Consider the following 13898-nt stretch of genomic DNA (forward strand, 5'->3'; position numbering starts at 1 on the left):
ATCCCATGAAATATTCATACGGCGATCCTTTTCTGCCGGAAATGAGTTTTCGTCCTCCCCGTCGTTCGATGCTGGTTCTTTTATTTATTTATTTATTTTAATTTAACCCTTTGCAATTTGAGAACAGAAGTTTCGATAATTCTTATTTAATTCCTTCTTTAAGTAATATTTCTGTCTTGCATCTTTCAAATTCCAAATCTCAAATAAACTCTTTGAAACTCTTAAAGAGTTTTGTCGCAAGATTTTGGATTTTTTGAAAGAAAAAGTTTCGACAATTCCTTCATTTCATTTCTTCTTCAAATATCGAACACTGTTGTATCTTTTAAATCTCAAAGGAACTTAAAAAGTTTTAGAGAGAACACCGTAAGATTAAGCTTTTTGCAATTTGAGAAAAAGTTTTCGATAATCCTTTTATTTCTTCCTTAAATCGTCGCATCTTTTTAAATTCGAAAGAAACAACTCTTGGAAACGTAAAGAGCACTGCACGATATTTCTAAAATTTTCGATTTTCGAATATTCTTCTTAAAATACTGTCGTTGGAAAAGGTTAATCGTGCAAACTTTCCTGCCTCCTCGAATTATCCGGGATCGAGATAAAATATAAAGCAGTCGATCGTTCAAACCCTCCAACCTCATTTTAAACGGGGGTTGGGGAAATTGCTGTTCCTTTTGAGGCCTCGTTAAGTCTAGAAGTTTCCACTGTCTGGCCCCTCCCTTATAAATTTACGGCAGAAGTTGGAAATTTCCGGAATCTAATATTCAAGATTCACCGTGACACGAGCGATCATCCAACCGCTCGATATATCGGTGGCACAAATTTATTCTCCGTCCATATCCCTCTCGAATACTTCAAGAGTTTGAAAATTCCAAGATTACACAATCTGTGCACGTACATACGCGTGTAAATTAAAATCTGGAGATTAAAAAAAGAAATCGAAGAGAAGAAGATTATTCAAGAATATTATAAACTCGTACTCGCGTTACAATTAAACGAGATCATCGTCGTGCAAACGTTGTGAAGAAAATTGTGGAAGAGAATCCTGCACAGTTGGAGTCGAGAAGTGGGCGAGAAGCGTTCGATGGAAATTAATTGCAACCGTGTTAACGCGAATTGTGAGCACATATTTAGCAGGGCGTAGCCTCGACGTGTTCTGTTAATGGGTCACTGGTTCGTGGACGTTGTTACCAGCTGGGTTGAGATCTAGCGGAGAAGGACGTGTAAGGGGAGGGAGGAATGTTGAAGAGATTTTCAAGAGTGAATAGGGAAGGAAAAAGGGGTGCATGGGATCACGATGGTGGACCGACCCTTTGAGCCGCGCAATCGAGCGCCCTGAATGGAGCTTGGTGTTTGGCGTTCAACGCGAAATATTTCATATTGTTTGCCCGTCCCTTTCTGGGACAGGTTTTATGTAGGTTAATGTTTTCGAAGATGATCAAAGATATTCCTCCCTTTCTCTGCTCTCGTGTCTTTGCTCCAATGATGAGAATTCGCAAGATTTCTTGGAATTTATTATGTACGAAAATTTGAAAATTCGGATTACGTGGAAGCTTGGAAATGCTTGAAAGTTTATAAATTTGAGAAAAAATTTCGAAAAAAGTCATAAATTAACAGCAGGGAGAAGAGATTGTCAAAAATAAACAAACTTTTATTTCTTCGTTTATTTCTTCGGCAACAGAAAAGAAAAGAAAGGAGGAAAGAGAGGAAAAGAGAGAAAAACACGAGAAGCAAGCCACCCCTTAATGTCTAAATCTAAGCCTGGAAAATAGCTTGGAGGAAGTTAGTCACAATGACGAGCAGGACGTCGAAGGATGTCCCCGTTATACGAGTTGCAATGCGCGCAACTAGCTTGCGTGCACACGTATACAAGAGAGACAACGTGATAAACGAGAACTCTGGGTGACCTGGTTGGAGCGAGCTTGTTTCTGGCCACCCTCGTCAGCTAAAAGAGAAACGACAGAAGTCGTTGAAAACGACTGGTTGGCGGAAACTAGGAGGGGGAGGAAACGAGTTGTTTCGGGACAGGGTTGGAAAGGAAATGAGATGGAAGAACGTAGACAACGGTGAAGCGTTGTAATATTAAAAAGAAAGAAAAGAAAACAGGGAGGATTAATTAAATCGCATTTATCAAGTTGCTTCTCGATTAAAGGAATGAATATATATATATATTTTTTGGAGTAACAGCAATGAAGATTCCGATGGTTGGAACTGAATGGTTAGCTTAAATCTTCGTTCAACTTTGACTGGATTAAGGGTAATCTGATTACTTTGCAAGTTTGACGAGAGGCAGGGATGAATGGGGAAAGAATTGAAAGAAACGCGGTTAAATCGGTTTTATTATCTTCTCTGACGCGCGTGCAATGCGTTTAACCTCTCTCCACCCCCGCATATTTGTTTTCTCCATCTGATCCATTTCTCTGTCGACGAAAAATTAATATTATCGGGTGAGGGGGTATTGTCTAATCTCCTGTTTAATTAATTTTAATATTAAAATACCACTCTCTACCCTTTGAAAACAAAATTGAACAAAAAAAAAAAACTATACTTCTTAATGAAAAACCAATATTTAAAGGTTGAAGTTACTTGGATAATTTATTGGCCACGTTCATAATAATAATAATTACAAATAATACACGAAAATAACAAATAATTAAACTTAAAACTTCTATCCTTCTAACACATTCTCTCGATTTCATTCGGTTAACGCCCAATAATATTCTCTCTCTGACACAGAAAAACACCCGCCACCGTGCTTCCACGACCCTACTTGGAACCCTTAAACCCGATATCCACCCTCGATAAAATACACACTTTCCTCGAGACAAATTTGTTTCTGATTCGCAAATTTCCACCCTCCATTATCGACAAATCTCTCGTTGAAATGGAAAACGAATCGCCAACGAATCCCAACCCCAAATCTCCAACCTTCCCCAATCAACGCAAAAAAGAAAGAAGGAAAGAAAGAAAAAGAAAGCCAAAAGAGATGAAGATGATCCACGAGGCCACCCCGTGGCGCCAGCTTGTCCGCCTGACGTGTATTCGCGCGCTTTCTGTGCCTGTGACGAGGAGGGAGGGAGAGGCAGATGGCCTGGTTGGGTATTGATCCGTGATGGAGGGGCGGGGGAGGAGGCGAGTGGTTGGATCGCATGCGCGTCTCCCGCGACTCGGTTTCCGTTCTCATCGACCCGAGACGCGGTCGGGAAAAAGGGAGAAACGGAAAGCGGAACGTCGCGTCACGGGGTTGAGGGGGTGGCGGCGTTGGAGGGCGGTTTCTGGATCGGAATGGTACGGTACCATGTACGGTTGGATTGCGGGCTCGGCTCGGCTCGAGCCGTTTTTCGAACGGGCCGTGGCTTTCCGTGCGCTCTTCTTCGAGAGGGGTGGCAGTGCTTCTTCTTAGCTTTGGAGAATCGTCGATTTTAGGATTTATCCGTCGAGGCGATGAATGGAGTTTTACGTTTTGTTGTTGGAAAGAATTTGATGAAATGAATTTTAAGAAATAGAACGCATTTTGGAAAATAGAATAATCGTAGGATTTGATATTGTTAGTTGTTTTTTGGGGGGTACGCAGGGCTTTTTCTTAGTTTTACAAACGAAGAATTTTAGAATTTATCCATTGAGCATATTTGGAAATATATTAAGGCGATGGATGAATTTTTACGTTTTATTATTGGAAAGAATGAGAGGATGGTTGGATTTGATAAAATGAATTTTAGAAACGTATTTTGGAAAAATAGAATAATCGTAGGATTTGATATTGTTAGTTGTTTTTTGGAGGAGAGAACACGCAGAGTTTCTTCTTTAGAAATGGAAAATCGTCGATTTTAGAATTTATTCATTGAACGTATTTGGGAATATATTATGAATTTTTATGTTTACGTTTTGTCGTTGGAAAGAATGAGGGGATTTGATAAAATGAATTTTAGGAACGCATTTTAGAAAAGTAGAATAATCGTAGGATTATTATTAAATTTGATATTGTTGGTTGTTTTTGGGAGGGCACGCAGGACTTCTTAGTTTTGGAGAATCATCAATTTTAGAATTTATTATTGAATTTATGGGGGATGGAATTTTACGTTTTGTTGTTGGAAAGAATGAGAGGATTTGATAAAATGAATTTTAGGAATGCATTTTGAAAAAATAGAATAATCATAAAATTTGATATTGTTAGTTATTTTTTTGAGGCACGATCGCAGTGCTTCTTCTTAGCTTTGGAAACGGAGATTTTAGAATTTATCATCGAGTGAATTTGGAGGATATATAAAGTTGAATTTTTAGGGGAATGAAAGACATACGTTTTGTTGTTGGAAAGAATGAAGGGAATGTATGATTTTTTATTTTGAAAAATTAGAATAATCGTAGAATTTGATATTGTCAAGTAGTACTTTAGTGGATGAATTTTGAAAGATGATACCAGGTTCGATCTACGTTATATGAAAAGAAATTAAAAAAGATTCGAAGAGAAACTCGACGATGCTCGACGCATGTATAAAATCCTGTTTTTAAGAATTTTTAAAAAAAATACACGAAATTAATATATCCATGATATAAAAAAAAGAAAAAAGAAGACTGAAAGTTTCTATCGTTGGAAGGCCAGTATCTATTCCAGTTAAACAAGAAACGATCGATTCTTTCTTCACTTTCATCCTTTTAGAGCTCGAGTTTAGAACATTTACGTACACACATTGTGCTCCCATTACATTATGGCTGGTTGGACTTATCACAGATACCAACTTCGCCGCGAAGGCGAAACGTGACAGCTATTCAAATTTATATCTGCATAGAAAAGCAGTCCCTCGAGAGTTGGTGTATTTGGTATTTTGCAAAATGTAAATTTTGTCTGCTTTATCATTTCGAAACGGTGCACATCGCACATTTTGCTTTGGCGTAGTTTAAACCGAATTGCTTTGGTTGGAATCATAAATCATAGCCCGCGTAATTTTATCGTGGACCGTAAACCCGAAGTAATGGACCATAGAAGTTTCTAAAACCAACGCGTATTCAAATAAACGAAACGAAATTAGTTCAAAACGGAATGTAACCGAGTGGAATCTGTGATAATGGAATCTGTGATGGATCTTGGCCTGTGACACAAAAGGGGATCAATAAAAATATTTTCTCATTTTTTTTTTACTTAAAGATTTTTTTTAAATTAATTTATCTTGGGATAGAAACAATCCTAAGTTGATTAACGTGTAAATCAGAGAGAAACAAGGGTTGGAAAAATATCAAAATAGATTTATCGCTGCGCTATTGATCACATTGCTTTATTAAAGATTAATTCGATAAATATATAGATAATCTTTTGCTTTACTTGTTGATACACTGTAGAAAATTATCTAATTCGCTTTATTTAGTTAGATATTTTTCTATTTATTCAGAAATTTTATGCAAACAAATATATTGAAATAGTGCAACTTTATTTCAATTCCATTCTAATTAATTCATTGCACGATGAATTTCTACTATTATAAAGGGATATATATTTCTATCATACAATTTCGAGTTGTATAAATCACTTGTCCAAATGGATTATACATTCGTTACACATTTTATTCCTTTAACTCTAACAACATCATCGTTAGAAAACAAATCGTTCATCCACTATTATTTCTTATCTTCTTAAAATAACTATAATTGGACTCGAGATATTATTCACGCATGTGAATGTCCTCCATAAATGTATAAAATATCTCTTCCCCAATTATTTCCACGAATAATAATTTAACTCTCGTTCCTTTCCTCGCAAAATCATTATTATCATCGTTATCATTACAAACATTAGAAAATTAATCAAAAAAATTGTCGCATTTTTCCTCCGAAAATTTGTGACGACGATTCGAATCGCACCCCCAGCGTCTCGAAAACTTTGCACCCTTGGAAGCGTTCGAGTCCTCGGCGAGGATCGAATTGGGTTAAGCACGGCTGACTTAGTTAGAATTTCAAGTCGACCCATTGCATCCCTTGGAGGCGCTTCCGGTTCCCACCCCCGTGTAAAGAGGAAAGGGGGTGGTTATGCAACTCGATTAACCTCGGTTTGTCGCGCGTCTGCCTTCTGGATGAAATTCTCTCTCTCTGTCTCTGTCTCCGTACGCGAGAACGAGTCTTTTGAGGATTTTCGAAGGGTGGAAAACCACCACCCCTTTTGTTCCAAAGATCAAACTAATTTCTTCCTCAGGTAATGGTGGGTTGATTTTCGAGTTCGTGTTTATTATTATTATTTCTTCCTCCTCTTGGATGTTCCAGGTCCCAATAGGGATGTTGTTGTTGTTTGTTTGTTTGTTTGTAGCTGTTAACTTTGGGTTAATTGAAAAGTTTCGAAGATCAAACTAAATTTCTTCCCTCTCGGTAATGATAATTGGATTTCTTCGAGCTTATTCCTGGTTTAATATCTAACTGTTGGATCGAATAGGGGATTGTTTTCAGGAGATTATTTTTAAATTAAAAATGTTTGTTAATTCTGATCAATATTAATTTCTTTGATTTATTTATTTATTTATTATTTGGTTATTTTTTTTCAAGATTTTGAAATTCTTGAAGTCTATCTGAAATTATCTTAAGTATATCTTTATTATTTCTTCTCAGTAGAAATTGTAAATCTAATCGTTTCTGGCAAATAATCGTGATCCCTCAGATACGCTTTCTTTTCAATAAAGCGTACCCTCGACCTTAATTCGATGATTACAATCCTCCCATCTTTTTGTCTCTTTGTCACTCTTCCGGCGAGACATTACGCTTTCTTTCTTTCTTTTTCCAAAGAGGAAAATTTTATCTTCGTGGAAATATTTCTCTCGAATTTCGAAAATTTTAAACCCTTAAGTTTAGAAATACAATTTCCACGCTTCTTCTGAAGAACGCGCGCTCCTTCTGAACTCTACAACTTTTATTTCCATAACGCGAGATTTTTATAACCGTGCGCGAGTATTTTTAGATCAGAATTATCGATTCGAATAATAAATAGCAGACTGAAATTTATAGTGCGCGAATAATTTTTCCATCCCATCGATTTGCATATATCGGGATCAGATTAAATATAACAAAGTCGTTTAATAAATTCTTCCCTCTGTGTATTTTTCCCCGTCTGAAAATTTTTTCTTTCAATTCATTTATTTTATTCTTCTTTTTTTTTTCTTTTCCACATCTCATCTTCTTCCCTCGTACAATTTTCAATGTGTTTCTAACAGCAACCTCGTTAATCCGTATTAAACGTGTTTATAGCTCGGATGGATAATCACCTGGGAGCTCTACAATTACACTAGCCTATATATTTCAACTAATGGCCACGATACAATAGAGTATGGTACACGTCGAAAATCCGGCGATACGAGTTAAATAAAATTTCTCGCTTTTAACGAGTTTCGTGCCGCGGGAGAATTCAGAGGAGAAATTCGAAACGAGAATGGGGGAGGACGTGTATTTTTGAAAAAGTAGCATGAAACAATTTTGATAAAATCAAATATTTCTTCGCGAAATGAACGAATAATTATCTACAATGTGTTTATTATAACATGTAATTTTAATTGTAATTAAATTAATTTTTATTTATTTAATTTTAATTAATACACACATATATTATAATAATCGTTCAAAAAATTTGGAACAAAGAAAGATTGATAGTTTCATCGAACAGGGGAAGGGTTTTTAAAAAAAAAAAAAGAAAATACCACCGTGTTCCAACCTTTCAAAAATTTCACGCATCGAAACGATATTACCGTTCATCTTATCACGATACTTTCCGCCCGACAACCGCTTCCGGTCCCCTCCCCTCTCCCGCCCGGAAACTATGCGCGCGCGCGCGCGTGTCCAACGGCCAGGAATTTGCATAACGTCGATCACCGCTCGTTCCACCAACTTTATCACTGGCCCGTGTACTGGATTAACGGCGATGCTGTCGCCGGCTATCGATCAGGATTTTCGCAAATTCCACTCCAACTATTTTAGTAGCCCTAGTTTCACCTGGTATCCCTAGATGTCGCCCTAGAGAAAACATGGTCGCTTGATAATCCCTAGTCCTCGGTTCTTCTCCATATAACTGGTATCCCACTGGTGGTATATTTGTCCAGAGAAATTCAATACCATTTCTTCTTCCTTTTTTTAAGGGATTTAAGGGAGCAGATTAATAAATTGTTATTTCTGTTTCTGTATATATATATATTCTCTGTGTATCTCGACGATGATGTAATGAGCAATAAAATAATTTTTCTCAGGCTCAAGGCTTCGTGAATTATATCGGTGTATAATATAACCGATTATTTAAATATAATTATTTTCGAAAAAAAAGACGCATTTAATACTTCGATATTCTCAATTTCGATCGACTTTCCATTGAATTAGCAACAAAATATAAAGAAAAAATATAAACTAAATTTCAAAACAAACTCCAAACAAAGCTTTTGAAGAAGCTCTTAATTATTTTCGAAAAAGAAGTCGAGGAACGCATTTAATACTTCGATATTCTCGATCTGATCGACTCTCCATTGAACTAGCAACAAAACATAAAGAAATATAAACTAAAAGTCGAGGAACGCATTTAATACTTCGATATTCTGAATCTAATCTCCATTGAACTAGCAACAAAACATAAAGAAATATAAACTAAATTTCAAAACAAATTCCAAACAAAGCTTTTCAAGAAACTCTTTGATAATAAAAAAGAGAGAAAGAGAGGAAAAGGAAGAGGAAGATTTCAGTTCAGACGCGCATGGTGGAAAAGCGGCGATGATCCGCGATGAGCGAATTTATAGTCTTAACCCTGGCTCGTTTAACTCGCTGAATAATTCGCTGGTAATTCAATATTCCAATGTGGGGGCCCAATTAACCGTTACCGGGTCTGGGTTGACGCGCTCGTTGCGGAATGCGTTCCACGATTAGATAAAAAGAGCGCGCGCAAGTTCAGCCCCGATCGGCGGCCGCCGCCGCCGCCGCCATCGTCGTCGACGTCGTCGTCGCGTTCATTGCCGATCGTAAAAAGCCGGTAATTTCGTTACACGCGCTTGGAAAGCGCGCGCGCGCGCGAGCGTCGAAAGAGCGACAATTCCGCGCGGCGTTATTATCTCTGATCGTCACACGGTGTTCCCGTCATTGAGGAAGCACGATTATGCAATTTCGTTACGTACGCGGCGCACACGCGCACGCACACGGCAAGGATGAGAATTGGTGTGTATGTGTTTCGTCGTTCGACGGATCCGTCGGAATGGTGTTCGATGAAAATATTCGAATTGAGATCGAAAAAACGAGAGAGAGAGTTTGTTCATTTCGGGAAATGGAGGAATTTTGTAGGTTTCGATGATTCTTAGGTTGTTTCTTAAGAAAGGTTTGAAGGGAAGGTTGGAATTTTATAGTTTTTAATAAAGTTTTTATTGGGTCTCTGTGATATCGATGAAATTGTTAAATATTGGTGTGTATGTATTCGTTGTTCGATGGTCAAAATGATGTTCGATGAAAATATTCGTTAAGATCGAATTGAAAAAACAAGAGTTTTCAGATAATGGAAGAATTTTGTAATTTTTGATCGTAAGTTTCGATGATTCTTAAGTTGTTTCTTAAGAAAAGTTTGAAGGGATTGGAATTTTGTAGTTTTTAATAAAGTTTCTAATAGATCTCTGTGATATCGATGAAATTGTTAAATATTGGTATCTATGTATTCGTCGTTCGATGGTCAAATGATGAAAATATTCGTTGAGATCAAAAAAACGAGAGAGAGTTTATTTCAGAAAATGGAAGAATTTTGTAATTTTTGATCGTAAGTTTCGATTATGAAATTGCAATGTTTCTTAAGAAAGGAGAATTGGAATTTTGTAGTTTTTAATAAAGTTTCTATTAGGTCTCTGTGATATCGATGAAATTGCTAAATATTGATATGTATATATTCGTCGTTCGATAGATCTGTCAAAATGGTATTCGATGAAAATGAGATCGAATTGAAAAAATGAGAGTTTGTCCATTTCAAGAAATGGAAGAATTTTATAATTTTTGATCGTAAGTTTCGATGATTCTTAAATTGTTTCTTAAGAAAGGATCTTAAGTTTGAAAGATTGAAATTTTGTAGTTTTTAATAAAGTTTCTATTGGGTCTCTGTGATATCGATGAAATTGCAATATAAATGTTTCTTAAGGTTTATGGGGATGAGATTTGAAGATTAATCAAGATGGAAGAATTTTGTGATTTTTTTAATTGAAGCTTCGATGAAATCTGCGATAAATGTTTCTTAAGGGATTAATGTTTCTTAAGGATAATTAATTAAATAATAATATTTGCGGGGATTAATCAAGGTTTGAGATTGGGATTAATTAAGATGGAAGAATTTTATGATTTTTAGTAAAGTAAAGTAAAGTTTGTTGGGGATTAAACGGGGATTATCGATGAAATTGTAACAAATATTTCTTAAGTGGAGATGCGACGTTGACGGATCGATTGAATTTCTTTTTCTTCTTTTTTTTAGAGACGAAAATAAAATTTTCGTATTTTTTAACGTTACAATTAAATACGTTTAATCAAGGAATATTCGATTGGAATGGAGGAGGGGTTGCATTATTACGAACAATAATCGAATTCGTGATCAAGTGATATTGGGATATTGATTGGGACGAAATAATAAGGACGAAACTCGAGTAAACAGGCTCGTGAATTATTCGTGTTTAATATTCCGTTAAACGGAAACATGTTCCTCGAGTATAAGTGGAATCAGGCCTCGTAAAGTCAGACACGTGGCACGCGCTTCAATCATCTCCAATATTCGCGAATCTTTAATCTTTTAGACCTTCAACGTTCCTTCCTCCGTGTTTATATATATATACATTTCATGCTCGCGTTTCAAATCATTATCTGCTGTAAGAAAAAGGACTATTTTTTCTATTTTTTTTTTAAAAATCCTCCTTCCAATACGAATAAATCCCAATTCAATTCGTACATCCAATCCAAACATAGCTAAACTTGAAACAACACGTTCCAGGAACTTGTTATTATCATTACTATTATTATTATCATCCACAATTACTCCAACGAAATTGTTTTAAATTACACGTGAAAAATAATATGATCGTAAAACGCGAGAGAGAGAAAAAGTTATTACGCGAATAATCCAATTTAAAAAAAAAAAGAAAAATACTCGAAGAGCGATCGAGCGGAACGGCGGAATAGTTTAAAGGGAAGAAAGAATACACGCGCAAGTTTTTAATTTCAATCGAGAGCAAAACGTTGCAGGAGAGTTAAAAGGAGGGAAACTGAAAAAACTCGCGTGGTGGGGGAGGGGGCATTAAAATATCGGTCATGGTGGGTCGAGAGGGCATGACACACAGCGCGGTGGTGGCGGCGGCTGTCCGAGGCAATTTATTTCGACGGAACAAGAGTTGCCGTCGACACACACCGCTTGTTAAAATCGAGTTGACGAACGAGCCGCGCGTACCTTTGTGTCTGTATCATTTGGATCAATAGAGAGAAGAGGCTGCGAGGAGCATTCGTCGCTCCACGTCCGTCCGCTTCCTTCCATCCAATTTTTCGTGATTTTTTTTCTCGCCCACACTTCTTTCCCCAATGATGTGATTTTCAAGATTCGAATCGATACTTTTGCATTTTGAATTTTCTTGAACTTGAGTTTAGATCAGATAGGAAATTCGCAAAAGATTTCTCGATCGAGGATTTTCATTAAACGGATTAAAATTATATCGAAAATTCGTATTGAAAAGGAAATTTTGAGTTTGATCGAACATTATTTTGCACGATAATTATTCATTCACGAAGATGAATTAGATTCTTGAAACAATTTGATAGAATATTGAGGAGAGAGAAATTATTTTTCCAAAATGCGACGATTTAATAATCGTATCGGATTATAGAGAGAATAACGAAGGATACATGACGATTCGAATGACGAGGAGGATCGAAAGACTCGAATATGATATTCCCTCGACGTGGAGAACCACTGGCTACGCGCCAATCTATTTCACTTATTTCCGCGACACGTTCGGTATTGCAATCACCGTTTCGAGTCGACGAGAGGTCGAGACAATTTACTGCACTGCGGCTAGGCAAAATCTTCTCCTGCAAACGAGTGACAATTATCGCATCGCGCGCACACGTGTATCCAACCGATCGATTATACGCGGGCATGATAGCATTTTCTTGCGTCGAAATTTACAGCATTTCGAAACTGCCACGAATTTAATAAACTTTCGCTTTCGTTTTAAAGTACTCGAAGATGCATCATTTAATCTTTGAAATTAATTGATAATGTAAAAATTCGTGATAAATAATTCTAGAATAATAGAATAATCCCCAATTACGTTAATAAAAATATATGTATTTGATATTTATGAAATAATTTTGATGTAAATCTAACACGAAAAAGATAATTGACTCTAAGAAGAAAACTATTTGAATCGTTAGATTAATAATTATTTGAGACGATAGTGAACATTTCTTAAATATAAATATATGTATTCGATATTTATGAAATCTAACACGTGAAAAAGGCAATTGACTCTAAGAAGAAAACTATTTGAAAAATTGTATATGTAGACACAGCCAATATAACGATGGATACGAATCGAGTTTTCTTCGTTGTCCTTCTAAGGACCCTTCTCGAATCTTGCTCGAAAAACCACCACCCCACGCGCTTTAAGTTTCAAGATTTTTATCGTTGCTCGCGTTAGTACGCCATTTGTATGCGTTCAGTCGTTCGCGAGTAAACGAGATTGCGGCCTCTGCCTCTCACGGTGGTGAGAGAATATAGTTTCCCTCGAGTCCTGCATTTAATTTAAATTCTGCAGAGGCGCGTGAAAACAAGCGTGATTGTTCGATAAATTGATACGAGATGGGTAAGAGAAAGGGATGAGAACAATAAGCTGCTTCGTTTTCTACCCTCCCATTTACCCATAATTTTATTCCGCTAGTTTATATTCCAAAAGTTTGCCTAACGTTTCTAACTAATTTAATTTGCATCCTAATTTGACGTAATTATAATTTCGTGTATTTTTCTCAATTACAATAATGCAATAATAAATTTTAACACTGATTTTCTGTAAATTTCTGATGATACAATTTTCCCAAATTAGGTGAAAATTAGAACTCCAAGGTAATTCGTAATTTTCTGGAGAAGAGGAGGAAGGTGAATACAGAGAACGATGATTAATTTTCACGAGGAGAAGGAAATCCGTTTTCATTTATGATATTTAATTATATTATACGAGATGGAGCAATTTTCAGCGGCACTCCTTCGACTTGGATTTATAATATTTTAAACGAATCGAACGAATCGAGGACGTTCTATTCGAAAATTAGGCTGAATCTGTTGCGTTTCAAAGTTTCCCAAAACTTAATCTCATCCGCCTCCGTATTTTCATAACCGATTTCAACAACACGTGGCCGGCCGAATGCGAAATCGAAAATCGTTTGATGGATACCAGTTTGTTTTTCGACAATATTGCTCCAAGATATATTGCGTGGCGATACATCGAAAATGGATGGAAGGCTAACGAGAATAAATAAGTTAAAAAAAATTACCAATCTTTCTGTCCCAAGCTTCTCGAAACAATTTCGAATAATTTTTCGTAGACCGAAACATTTTGAAATTCTTGAGTAGAATAAATGAAATCCTAAGAAAGATATTCCTAAAATATACAATTTTAAAGAAGTGTGTGCAATTTTTTCCAATTTGAGGAAATACCCTCTACATAATATTTCCATCTCGTGAAATATCTTTAAAAAAAAGAAAAAAAAAATTACATTATCACAAATCAGATTATCAGAATCCAATCATCACCAGGATTTATTCTTTTAATTTAATTTAAAAACACCAATCATTATTTCTATCCCCCATCGATTATTTATTTTGTATTATTTTTATCTGTGTGTGTATTTTTTTTCTTTTTTTTTTTTAACATATATCTCATCTCATGTTTTTT

General features: G+C 36.1%; 1 protein-coding gene across 9 annotated transcripts in view; it reads left to right on the forward strand.

The window, feature by feature from the left end:
- LOC411083 (sodium/potassium-transporting ATPase subunit alpha) overlaps positions 1–13898 on the forward strand; it is a 118549-nt gene that overhangs the window by 84701 nt on the left and 19950 nt on the right. The gene's annotated exons all lie outside the window — the stretch shown is intronic.

This window comes from Apis mellifera, linkage group LG5 (assembly GCF_003254395.2).
Source record: "Apis mellifera strain DH4 linkage group LG5, Amel_HAv3.1, whole genome shotgun sequence".
Taxonomy (NCBI): domain Eukaryota; kingdom Metazoa; phylum Arthropoda; class Insecta; order Hymenoptera; family Apidae; genus Apis; species Apis mellifera.